Source organism: Photinus pyralis, unplaced genomic scaffold (genome assembly GCF_008802855.1).
Source record: "Photinus pyralis isolate 1611_PpyrPB1 unplaced genomic scaffold, Ppyr1.3 Ppyr1.4_LG5, whole genome shotgun sequence".
NCBI classification, from domain to species: domain Eukaryota; kingdom Metazoa; phylum Arthropoda; class Insecta; order Coleoptera; family Lampyridae; genus Photinus; species Photinus pyralis.
In genome coordinates, this window is record NW_022170596.1 from 43,003,517 (window position 1) to 43,014,643 (window position 11,127).

An 11,127-nucleotide genomic window follows, 5' to 3' on the forward strand; every position below is an offset into this window, starting at 1 on the left:
CGCTGGTATTCCCTCACTGCTGCGTTTTGCATTTCCGTCACAGTATCCGTAAATAAAGTGAATTCTTGATTTGAAAACATAGCCATATTAATTTAATCTTAAAGTTACAACAGCAAAGAATAAACATTGTCACCATAACGATATGACAAAACAATTACAAGGCCTACTAGATTAATTTATTGTTAAATTAAATATCGTCCGTAACTCCTTAATTATTGAGTATTGGAGAAATGCATAAGACAATTTCGACTTACAGTTAACCAATGAATATGGTGTTAAGCTATGTCCATCGAGTCACTGGACACTCTGTGTATATTTTTACTTAAAAATTATCAAAAACGTTCATAGAAATGGTTCCCTCCCTTTCCATAGTTTGACATTGAGTTTAAACTTGTTTATCATGAATTTGTAATGTTCTCTTGATAATAGCATGTCTTTGATAATGGCATGTTCCCAAATGGCACTCGGCTTAATTTCGTCCTATACCTGGTATTTAACCCACCCTACTTTGTACGTCAAGAACACTAAATAACCTTTGTACGCTTTTGGCACGTACGCATACAACACGGCACCCTTGGCCGCAGGAAATTAATTCCTACCTGTAATGGAGGCGGAATTAACATCCTTTGCTCTTATGCGAATGGCGAAGTTATAAAATTGGCCGGATGATTAGGTATTTAATTATTGGAAATAAATGAATGCAATAGATTTTATCTTCGGCTAAAGAATTGTTGGCCGATCTCATGTCTCTTCTGTATCAAAATAACCCTTGCGTTGTAGTTTCGATAATTACTTACTTTCCATTCCTTTGTTGGATTTACGACCCACCTCAGTTTTGCATTAACTTGTGGGAAAAATAAATTTCACATGGCGCAGCGTCGATATCTAATCAATATGCATATAGGGTCGGCTGTCGCTTTATCATAGAGAGTTTTCTTTTGATGGCGATAAGGGATGACCGACGCCCTACCGAGCAATAGGTAGCCTTTCGATTGAATGAGAAATGAGAACGGTCAACATTGGTATGGTATGTTTTAATGAGCTCGTTGCCGTATTAAAATTGAAAGCATTTTACAAATTACCAAGTCAGTATTGTTTACACTGTAAAGAGATAATTTAGACAATGCCACTGCACTTCGTATGCAAATTGTACGTGATGCATTTACATTATTAAAATAGATGTTTTTTCGTTCTGTTCAACTTTAAATTCTTCTTTTGCATTTACAATAAAAGCACGCAGATCTCTCTGACAAAGTTGTTAATAGTCAGCACATGCATAATTTATTCTGCTGGCCAGTTGCGAACACATCGCTAAATAAACTACCAACGTGTAACTAATTAAAACTTCATATCGTTATTAATTCCCTTCGATATTGTTTTTTGGGCAAAATGAACATTTCGCCCGAACAAGCTTTACAGAACATAAAACGAGATTAATTTAAGTTGAACGGTTGTAATAAAATGAAATCTCGTGTTCGAAATTTTATGTAACTCGCTTTATGCAAATTTCTGTTATGAGCCCACCGTTTTACTACTTCAGTTACGTGTTTTGGCTTCGGCGATAAGTTAAGGGAATTATTTTTATTCCGCATCTCTTCCCTCCATAAAATGTTTCCTGCTCTAAAACCGTAACGTCTGAGCTGGAAAGTGGTCCGCAATAAAATTTGCGAGATGAAAATGTCCCACAGCTTTTTAGATTCTCAATCTAACGAAAAATCTAAACGAAATTTATCTCACTCCTCAGAGTGTTTGATGCAAGCACGAGTTTTAGATTGTTAGACATACAGTGCAAAACTAGTGCCTTTGTAAGTGGAGATCAAACAAGCTTGGTAGGTACACTAAAATAAATTCAATTATAAAGTTTAATCATATTGGCCGCGTTTGTGATGGGACTCGTACTTGCTTCCTTTGATAAACCACCCTCTATTTAATCCTCCGTTTCTGATTACAGGTTAATTTGCTAATAAATGTTTTCTAATAGAGGTACAAATTCAATTTAAATGAAGTGATGTAATTAGTGACAAACGCAACAGGCTCTAGCTGAAGAATAAGTAGGTAAAATATGATTACCTAAGTAACTCCTAAAACTTTAAAGCGTTTTATATTATACAGGGTGCCCATTATGTATGGAAAATGGTATACATTTCGGTAAATATCGAATGTATACAAAATTTTTATATATGAAAGTTGTTTCACTTTTTATTTCCAAATAAGGCAGCATTCAGTTGTTTTTATTTCAGAAAACAAATGAGTAACGAAAAAAAATTGAATTTTTTTAAATGGCAGTCCATCACATAACATGATAGTACCCTTATTCAAGAAACTTTTTCAAAAAGATTTATTATAATTAGATCAATAACATAATCCATATCTGAGTACAGAACTTGCGGAAGTATAATAAATTGTAAAGATCTTGTGGTCATTTATCTTTGCCTTTGTCGTTAATGTTAACGCGTTAAGTTAGATAGTTAATTTATCTATCTTTGTCTGTGCCGTACGACATTCAAGGCAATAACTTTCCATTCAATTCAAAGCTATGAACTTCGAAAGGCAAACTATCAATAATTTCGGAATTGTGAATTGTAATTTCCTCGAATGCAAATTTTTTCAAAATCCTCCAAGCATAGGAAATCTTTTTTTAACAAAACAAATAATGCCAAAACTCCGGCTCGAAGGACCAAAATTCTCTACAAATCAACGTGGACTGTATATGAAACGTAATTGTATAAGAGGGATGTTGGAAGAAAATCAATACTTAATGATTAACGTGTTTATTGATTAAAAATACAAATAAATTAAATTGATTCTAAATCTTGATTTGGTGATCGAAACTGAGAATAATTGCGAAAGGAATGTGAGTGAGAGGCCTTATGATGTTTCAAACTCGTTTTTCTGAGAAGGCGCAATAAACAAACGATCAGCGATAAGTGACAATAAGATGACGCTGGAGGTTGACGTTGATTGCAAACGCAGACAGCTTCAGAACTTCACTATTCTTTTACACACACACTTGATGATATGCGAACGGTTTAAACTTTTAATTTTGATAAGAAAAGAACATTAACAGATGGCCTCCTTATCGCAAAACAACCAGATAAAAAGTTTTTATAATACACAGACTTGACCAGATGTTTCCCAATTAAACAAACAGACTCGAATAAACATTACGAGTTACAAAAATTCTAAAAGGAAAATACCACTACAGAAATACAAACTCAAATCAAATAAACCAATTCTGGGCTTATTCGTAAACAACCCCCCCCCCCCTCCCGATTTCCTTTAATACACTGAAATGTTTCTCATATACAGAGTGTCCCGTCATTATTTTCGGCGTTTAGGTAAACGACGTTGTTTACACAGCAGTTTATTAGGCATACGGAAACGAATTCATGACATTAAATTCAGCTCCAGGAGGGAGAGAATACATCCCACTTCAGTCAAAATTGAGGGACTGTGGAAGGTGTTATTTACACCAAGTAACTTTATTAATTTGTTTTAACTGGATTTATACTTTCTGGTGACGGACGTTACTTTTTAGATTAGTCTAGTCCCCAATCTCTCAGCTATATCTCGTTCAAATTTTGTTGGATTTATATTTTACTTCTATCTTCTACGCGATACGAATATATTTCCTTTTTATTTCAAAGTTATCATGGAAAACAGTCTCGACGGACCTCCGTAACCAGGCTTTCATTCCATTCCATGCAAAATTACCAGTTTAACAGCGTCGCCGAACGTAATTCTAAAGATCCTATCTCTAATTCCTTCCTCTGCGCGCATTCGCAATTATCACGAGATCGTGGCCAGTCATAAAAAGACATCATTAAATGCATCTGCAATGATGATTAATTCTAAACGCACTTAAAAAACCAGAAGTGGTTCTTGCTTTGTGCCACGAGACCAAAAAGAAGCAAAAGTAACAGGCAGCTTCCTTTATAGACACAGACGTGGCCGTCTGTCTTGAAGGATGTTCGCCATAGCATATTTAATTTAAATCTAATACACTGCCACCTGTCCTTATAAATATTTCAGTCTGCTTGTTTCTGAATTTCCCTTTCTGTAGTTACAATGGTGGTAAAATATTGTTTACGTAACGCGCGAAGTTTCAGGAGGATATACGAAAGCGGACGTGAAATATGTTTCGCCCGCTACCTAAACTCAATAAAACAACAAACTACTTTATATAAATTTGCAACTTTCTGGAAAGGACCGGCAAGTTGTTACGGCCGATTCTAAATAATTTAATAGAAACATACAGTCGCAATGAGGTAAGAATTGATCCAGTAATTATATGTTCATGTAATGTTACTTTTGGATTCGTTCAATTAGTCAAGAGCTTGCCGATTCTCGGTTTATTTGAATAAAATTATGTACCTTTACATTGCACTAGGCTTTTAGTTATTTGCTAATCGCATATGACTTCTTTTGCCAGGGTGATATATAAGTCCATAGCTCTATGATCATTGATTTGCGAGTTGTATGTTCAGAAATCAACGATCATACTCGTAGAACAAAACAAAATCTACCAGACGCCCTGAAGGCTTTAAGTTTTCCAACTTAGTTCTAACTTATAAAACACACAAGAGCAATTGGCTAATATACAGGGTGTTTCAAAAAAGGTTTGATGTTTTATTCACGTATAGTACTCGTGAAAAGCCAAAAAGTCTTAATAAACATAGGTACGCAATTAAGTGTTTCAGAGATTTTGTGTCTTAATTTAAATATTTTTGTATTCGAAAGAATAACAGCTTCCTTTCAACGAAGAACTGTCAGCAAATAGAAGGAGGACACAGATAATAATTGGTATAGGTCGTTAGCTTTATATCCTTTCTTAACCACCTAAATTACGTATACGCACACTACATAAACGTAAAGTACCTACGTGATGTTTATGGTGAAGATTTTTTTCGGTCGTTTGATTAAGTCTTTTTCGTTCAGCAAGTTAACGGCGATTTTCCCAATGGAAACACTTTGATACTCCCACGCGATTTAATCGACTCGACGCTTTTAACGAAATGTAATTTGTATTCCGCTACTATTCCCGGGAAGTGTTCCGAAATTAAGCACTCGCGATCTATTTTTAACATTCTTGGTGGTAATTATTCATACGGCGAAATTGCGATTATAATTGAATGAGAAATGAAGTGTAATGTATAGGGAAATTAATTTGTCGTAAAAGCTAATGTTGTTTGTGTAGCGTTTAATTTATATTTTAAGGGGGCAATATGGGATTAACTCATATTACGCAAGTTATCAATAAATTCACATTCCCGATCTGAAACTGTGGTTTTATCCAAACTATTCGCTGCGGTCATAGTTCGCGTTCTTGGCATTTCTGTTTGAGATCGATATCGCTAATACCAGGCCAAACCTCTTCGTTAGGGGAATATCAATCCGGTCCTAATTGCAGATATATAAAGCAATTGTAGCCTTTCTACTGGTGTTTTTTAAAGTCGCACTCTGCTAGCGTTTCTAACTAGTAAAGTATGGAGGGCTACTTCATCGACCAGATTACCCTTGTAAGATACACGCTAGAGCGTTGAAAATTAATTCTAACAATGCGCATTAAACAGAGATAGAAACAACATTTAATCGCGATGGATTTCGGTGTGTATATATACAGACGAAACCTGTACCTGTACATTTTTGTATTGTTGTAGTACTGGACAGAACCCGCTTGCAAAAAAACCACTGTAGGAAGATCTCTCTCATATTATCCAGGTGATCAATATTAGTAGAAGTACGGTACCATCCCCACCACTGCTAGTGACGTCATAAGGTCGTGACCTGGGTATTCCCCGGTTGCGTAAATTATTTTACGGTACAAGGTGGTGGTCTGGGATTTCCGGGTTACATAACTATGACGTGACTTGTTTTCTGGTGCAAGGTCGAACCCTGGGATTTTCTCCAATAAATTAATACTTTAGGAGGAGCGTTAGGTTGCCAGGACAACGCTACTCTTAAAAATTACAAATTATTCATTTCAAATTGGCGAAAGAAGAAAGAAAGATTCTTAAATGAGTATTACTTATTGTTGAAAATTGCGTAAACTTTTGGAGTTGATAACTAACAAGAAATTTTACGTGATTTTCCAACTGCATTCGAAAACAAATTAACCTTGTAGTTGAGTGTCTTGGCTAAAGTAAAATGGGTTTTTGTCCTAGCTTCGTTGGCAATTGCGTGATTCTTATCTTGGCTAAAGTAAAATGGGTTTTCTGTATTCAATTAAATGAAATAGGCGGATTTATGCGAGGTTTTTTGATTTGATCTGCGTTTTGTTGCGGCTTTTTTTTAATCGGCGGCGTGATGAAGAAAAGTTCTACATCACCGTAAAACCTCATAAGCTTGAAATTAATTTAATCGTATCGGGGTCAATGCGTACGTATTAATGGTATTAACTCACTTCCTGTAAAAGGAGGGGTTCCTCAAGGTAGTATACTTGGACCACACTTGTCTTTATTTTATTTATTTAGGTTTTTTCAACTCGCTCCGATTGAATATTAGTTCGTGAAAATGATGTGATTTTAGCAATAAAGCCAAAACCCGCACCCGTGAAAGTAACACATCGTCGACGCGAGGTAGTCAGATCTTTTAATTGATCCTAACCTTAAAACGATTCCTGCTGGAAACGTTTTACTTCTGCTTAAAAATCTATATTGCGACCCCCGCTAACGTTCGCATATCCTTGGAAGGAACAAACTTTGTCGCACAACCGCCCATAAAAATGTCATTTTAATTGCTCCATATACCAGAAAGTTGCATGCGCAGTACAATTTTTGCGCATGCATTTTGTTCACTTTGATTAGAGGGACCTACCATAAAAATTTGGATCAAATTGTTCCATAAATAAGAAAGTTGCGATTTGCGCATGCGCAGTAGATTTTTGGAGCATACATTTATTGGGAATTAGATTTTATAGTCCGTCTCACCTTGACTTTACAGTACAGGCTCTTATAGTTAACAGCGATGCCAAATGTCATTAGAATATGATTTGTAGAAAATAGGCGGCCCGGGCTCGATTCTAGAGTGATAATGAGACTAATAATGATCGTTGATGTAGGATGTCACACAAGTCCGCAAGACCTGCTATTTCTATATAGTTTGTAGTTAGGGTATTACGAAATGCGCGCCCAGGGACATTGGGGACTTAATTTTGGGACAAAACTGAATATTACATTTTTGCGATTAGACAAATACTTTTCAAGATACGAGTCTGCAAAGAAAATGAGGAAGAAATGACGAATTATCTTTATTTTAATTAATCAGCCTTGTGATGTTCAGAAACGTTAAACTTAACGCGCAAATTATATGTCAAAAAACGTTATCTTGTGTTTATGGGCAAAATAACGATTTCTACAGATAACCTGCACGTTAAGATTAACGTTACTGATACATAACGGGGCTGATTGTAAAACGAAATTGTGGCACGCATAAAGTTTGGACATGTGCCGCGAAAGGTTTATGATTTAGTTAAAACACTTCCAAAAATTCCCACGGGAACGGGAACGGGAAAAAAAACAGGATTTTACGTTTTAAAACGTGGGAAAAAATAAATATACACGACATGACTAATAGGCGGTACAAAATAGCCAGGAACGAGTATAAGAAAATAGAACGAAATAACAATAATGCTAACACTGAAGAGTTGTACGAAGTTATAATATAAAGGGTGTCCCAAAATGTTTTAGTAGAATACGCAGGTTTTTAATTAATAGCGGCGATCTTTTAATTGACTCATAAACTATACACGATTATGTACGAGTATGTAATAGCATATAGGGTACGTGGTTTCTAGGGTCCTGATGGCACATATGAACTCTTTTGATGAAATTTCCCATAACCTCGTCGCGCTCCCAGAATTCCCTCGGGCGTGAGGCGATCCAGTCACAGTCCTCGTCCTCTGCGCCCGATATAGAAACGGCTACCTTTCAAGTGCTTCCCCATGAATCCAAAACCAACAACAGGGAAATTAAGGACTCACGTCCTTCCCAGGACCGTGCCAACCACCTGTAGTATACCTGAAACTGAATTTCGATCGGTTTCACCCCTTCAGCTGTCGCTTTTCCTCCTTCGAGTCTGTACCCATATCTTATCCACCTCCAGAATTTAAAGCAAAATTGTTCTGCATTATTTTCTAATTTAACACCATACATTAATTTAAGGTAAGGTGGGAGAAAAAATAGGGAACCTGTAGGTATATAAAATACGTGGGGCGTTGATTCCAAACTTTCCGATTTTTACGACAATTCAACTCATGTATAAAAAATCGCATAAGCCGCAGTGCAATTGTCACTTTGACGGCGGCAAAAGTTACCTGCAACTTTTCCAGCGACAAATGCACTAGTGGTTTTTTCACTTATTCATTTTCGAACCAAATATCGTATTATCCGGTCCCATATGACTAGATGACGTCTGTCAATAATTGATTAGTTTGGTGAATTTCTTGTTCGTTAAATTGTCCTGCCGAATTACACTCGAGGTTTGTATTTAAACCGAGTAAATTTGTGTTGCTGCAATTCAAATCTGTTGCCTTTTAGCAACTGAAGTCGAAAATCTGTCAACCTAAAAATGCTCCACCTTCGGTGTCGCATTTTTATTAGTTGACAGTTTTCCTCGTCTAATTGCTAGGCAACAGATTTTCATTACCTAAACAACCCAAATTTACTCGGTAAAATACAAACCTCTTGTGCAATTATAAGTGATAATTTCACGTGTGGTATTTCAGCGACAATTCAATGCGATTATTCAATGACATTTGTCAAACTTCCACCAGTGAAATGTCGCGAAATTTTGTCGTATTAACCGGAACATTCTTCTTAGTTTGTTAATCAATTTCGACAACCCACTTATCACTACATCTTTTAATTTAATCACTCATAACGAATTAGCTTGGAGCACAAAAGTTCGAATAGAATCGATAGCAAAATGAAAAGCAACTTCCATAATTTATTTTGACGTTTATTGTTGTCATGGAAATACATTCGCGTGGGTAATTATGCTTAATTTTTCTTTTGATTCATTGAATAGTCCTCCGAATACCATTCGTAGTCGAAGTATTTGTAGATTATTTTTGAGCTGCTGCTCCACTCATGCTAGTTACGCTTTTTAATACCACTCGCGCAAGCGCTCGTGGTAATAATCAGCGTAACTAGCATTCGTGACAGCACCTCAAAAATATTCGACAATACTTCGACTACTTATGGTATTATATATGAAATTTTCACACCAACAATTTTCGACCAATGAAATGCAGATTTCGTCTCACGTTATCATGGTAACCGAGGTATTTATCGGAAATTTTTGCCTGCAGGGGTAACCTAGAGCGAATTATAGTGGAAATTTTTTGACGTCATAAGAGAACGTTTTGACATAAAACGTCACTTACCCGCGTTATAAAAAAGTATTTTAGCAGAAATAAACACAATTGGGTAGATATTAAATCCATAATCTTCCATAATCATTGCCAATTCCTCCACAGATATGTTTGCCTTATCAAAAAACATAACTTTTTTCAGAGCAAAAATCAGTAAACTGCTTCCAAACACTTGACTTAGTAGATTCCTTAGTATTCTGGAGCGTTAGGTGCTGAATTTCGCTACGAATAGCTTCCTTATTTTCTTGACCGAATCTATTCACGCTCACAATAAACTTACTGTCAACGGCAATTTCAATTCAAATCTATAAAATGCCATCCAAAGGCTATCTTGATCTACTTTCAAAAAGAGAACAAATCTTGAAATAAGTCGTTGAGGTTCAATACGGTGTGAAATTTTCTTACCGAATACCACACTTCGGCTCGGGTTAATTTTCAAAATATTCGTGAGCTCGAACAAATTTCCGGAAATAATTCAAGCACTAGTGGTATTAGGTACATGTGACAATTACCCGGTGAGCTGATACATGTAGACAAAATAATAGCCGTGGAATAGATTGATCGATGCAATTGATGAGGTTTCAGTCGCCTCACTGGCTGCCTTTTTTTTGTAGCTAACGTTTTATAGTTTTCAGGTAAAATCATATGTACTGCGTCGTGATGGAATTGGTCGTCCGCCAGTCGGGGTCACCATTTTGTCACGAAGTAGACCTACTTAACTTAGGCATTCGAACCCGAATGCATTCACCGATCCAGGGAAACTTACCTATGGATACAATTTGGTCGAACCCGACTTACAAATTAGAGACTTCAAAAATGGTGAAATATCTCACTTGTATAACCCCTCTCGCATATTTGGAAATAGTAAACAATTAATGATTAGTCTTGTAATTTATAAACAAAGATATCATTTGGGGTAATTTAGCTATAGTATAGTTCCCGCTTCCCGCGCGCGCGCAAAAGTGATTTAGAAATCCACCCCGTCAAGCTTTTAAAGGTAAAAAGCATCTAATGATGTTTTTCTGTAGTGTTTGGCCTACTAATTAACCCTCTAAATTCGTCTGTTGATACCGATATCCAAACGGCGCAAAAAAGAAAAACAAGTTAAAAAGTAATCGTAAACGATTTACATAAAGCGCATTTCCACTTGCATTCATTTCCCATTTGTAAGATGCAACTTCTGTTAAAACCGTAAAAATCCGGCCACAAATATGAAAGATATCATTGCACATGGGCAATCCATTGTTGACGTGCTACTTCAATTTCAGTTTATGAGAAGAATTTCATTTCAATGCTTTCTAAATAAGAAAGTTGGAACTGCGCATGCGCAAACCTAAATTTTAAAACTAATTTACTATAACTAACTAATAAACTAAGATTTTCCTTTGTTCCAAGCGCCTAAGTATCAAATTTCACTTAAATAGTTCCATAGATAAAAAAGTTGGCACTGCGCATTCGCAAAATAAAATTTTGAAACTAGCGCTAGATTTTCCTTTATTCCAAGTGCCTATGTATCACATTTCATTTAAATTCTTCCATAAATAAAAAAGTTGGCACTGCGCATGCGCAAAACCAAATTTTGAAATTGGCGTTTGATTTTCCTTTATCCCAAGTGCCTATGTATCAAATTTCGTTTAAATTCTTCCATAAATAAAAAAGTTGGCACTGCGCATGCGCAAAACCAAATTTTGAAATTGGCGTTTGATTTTCCTTTATTCGAAGTGCTTATGTATCACATTTCGTTTAAATTCTTC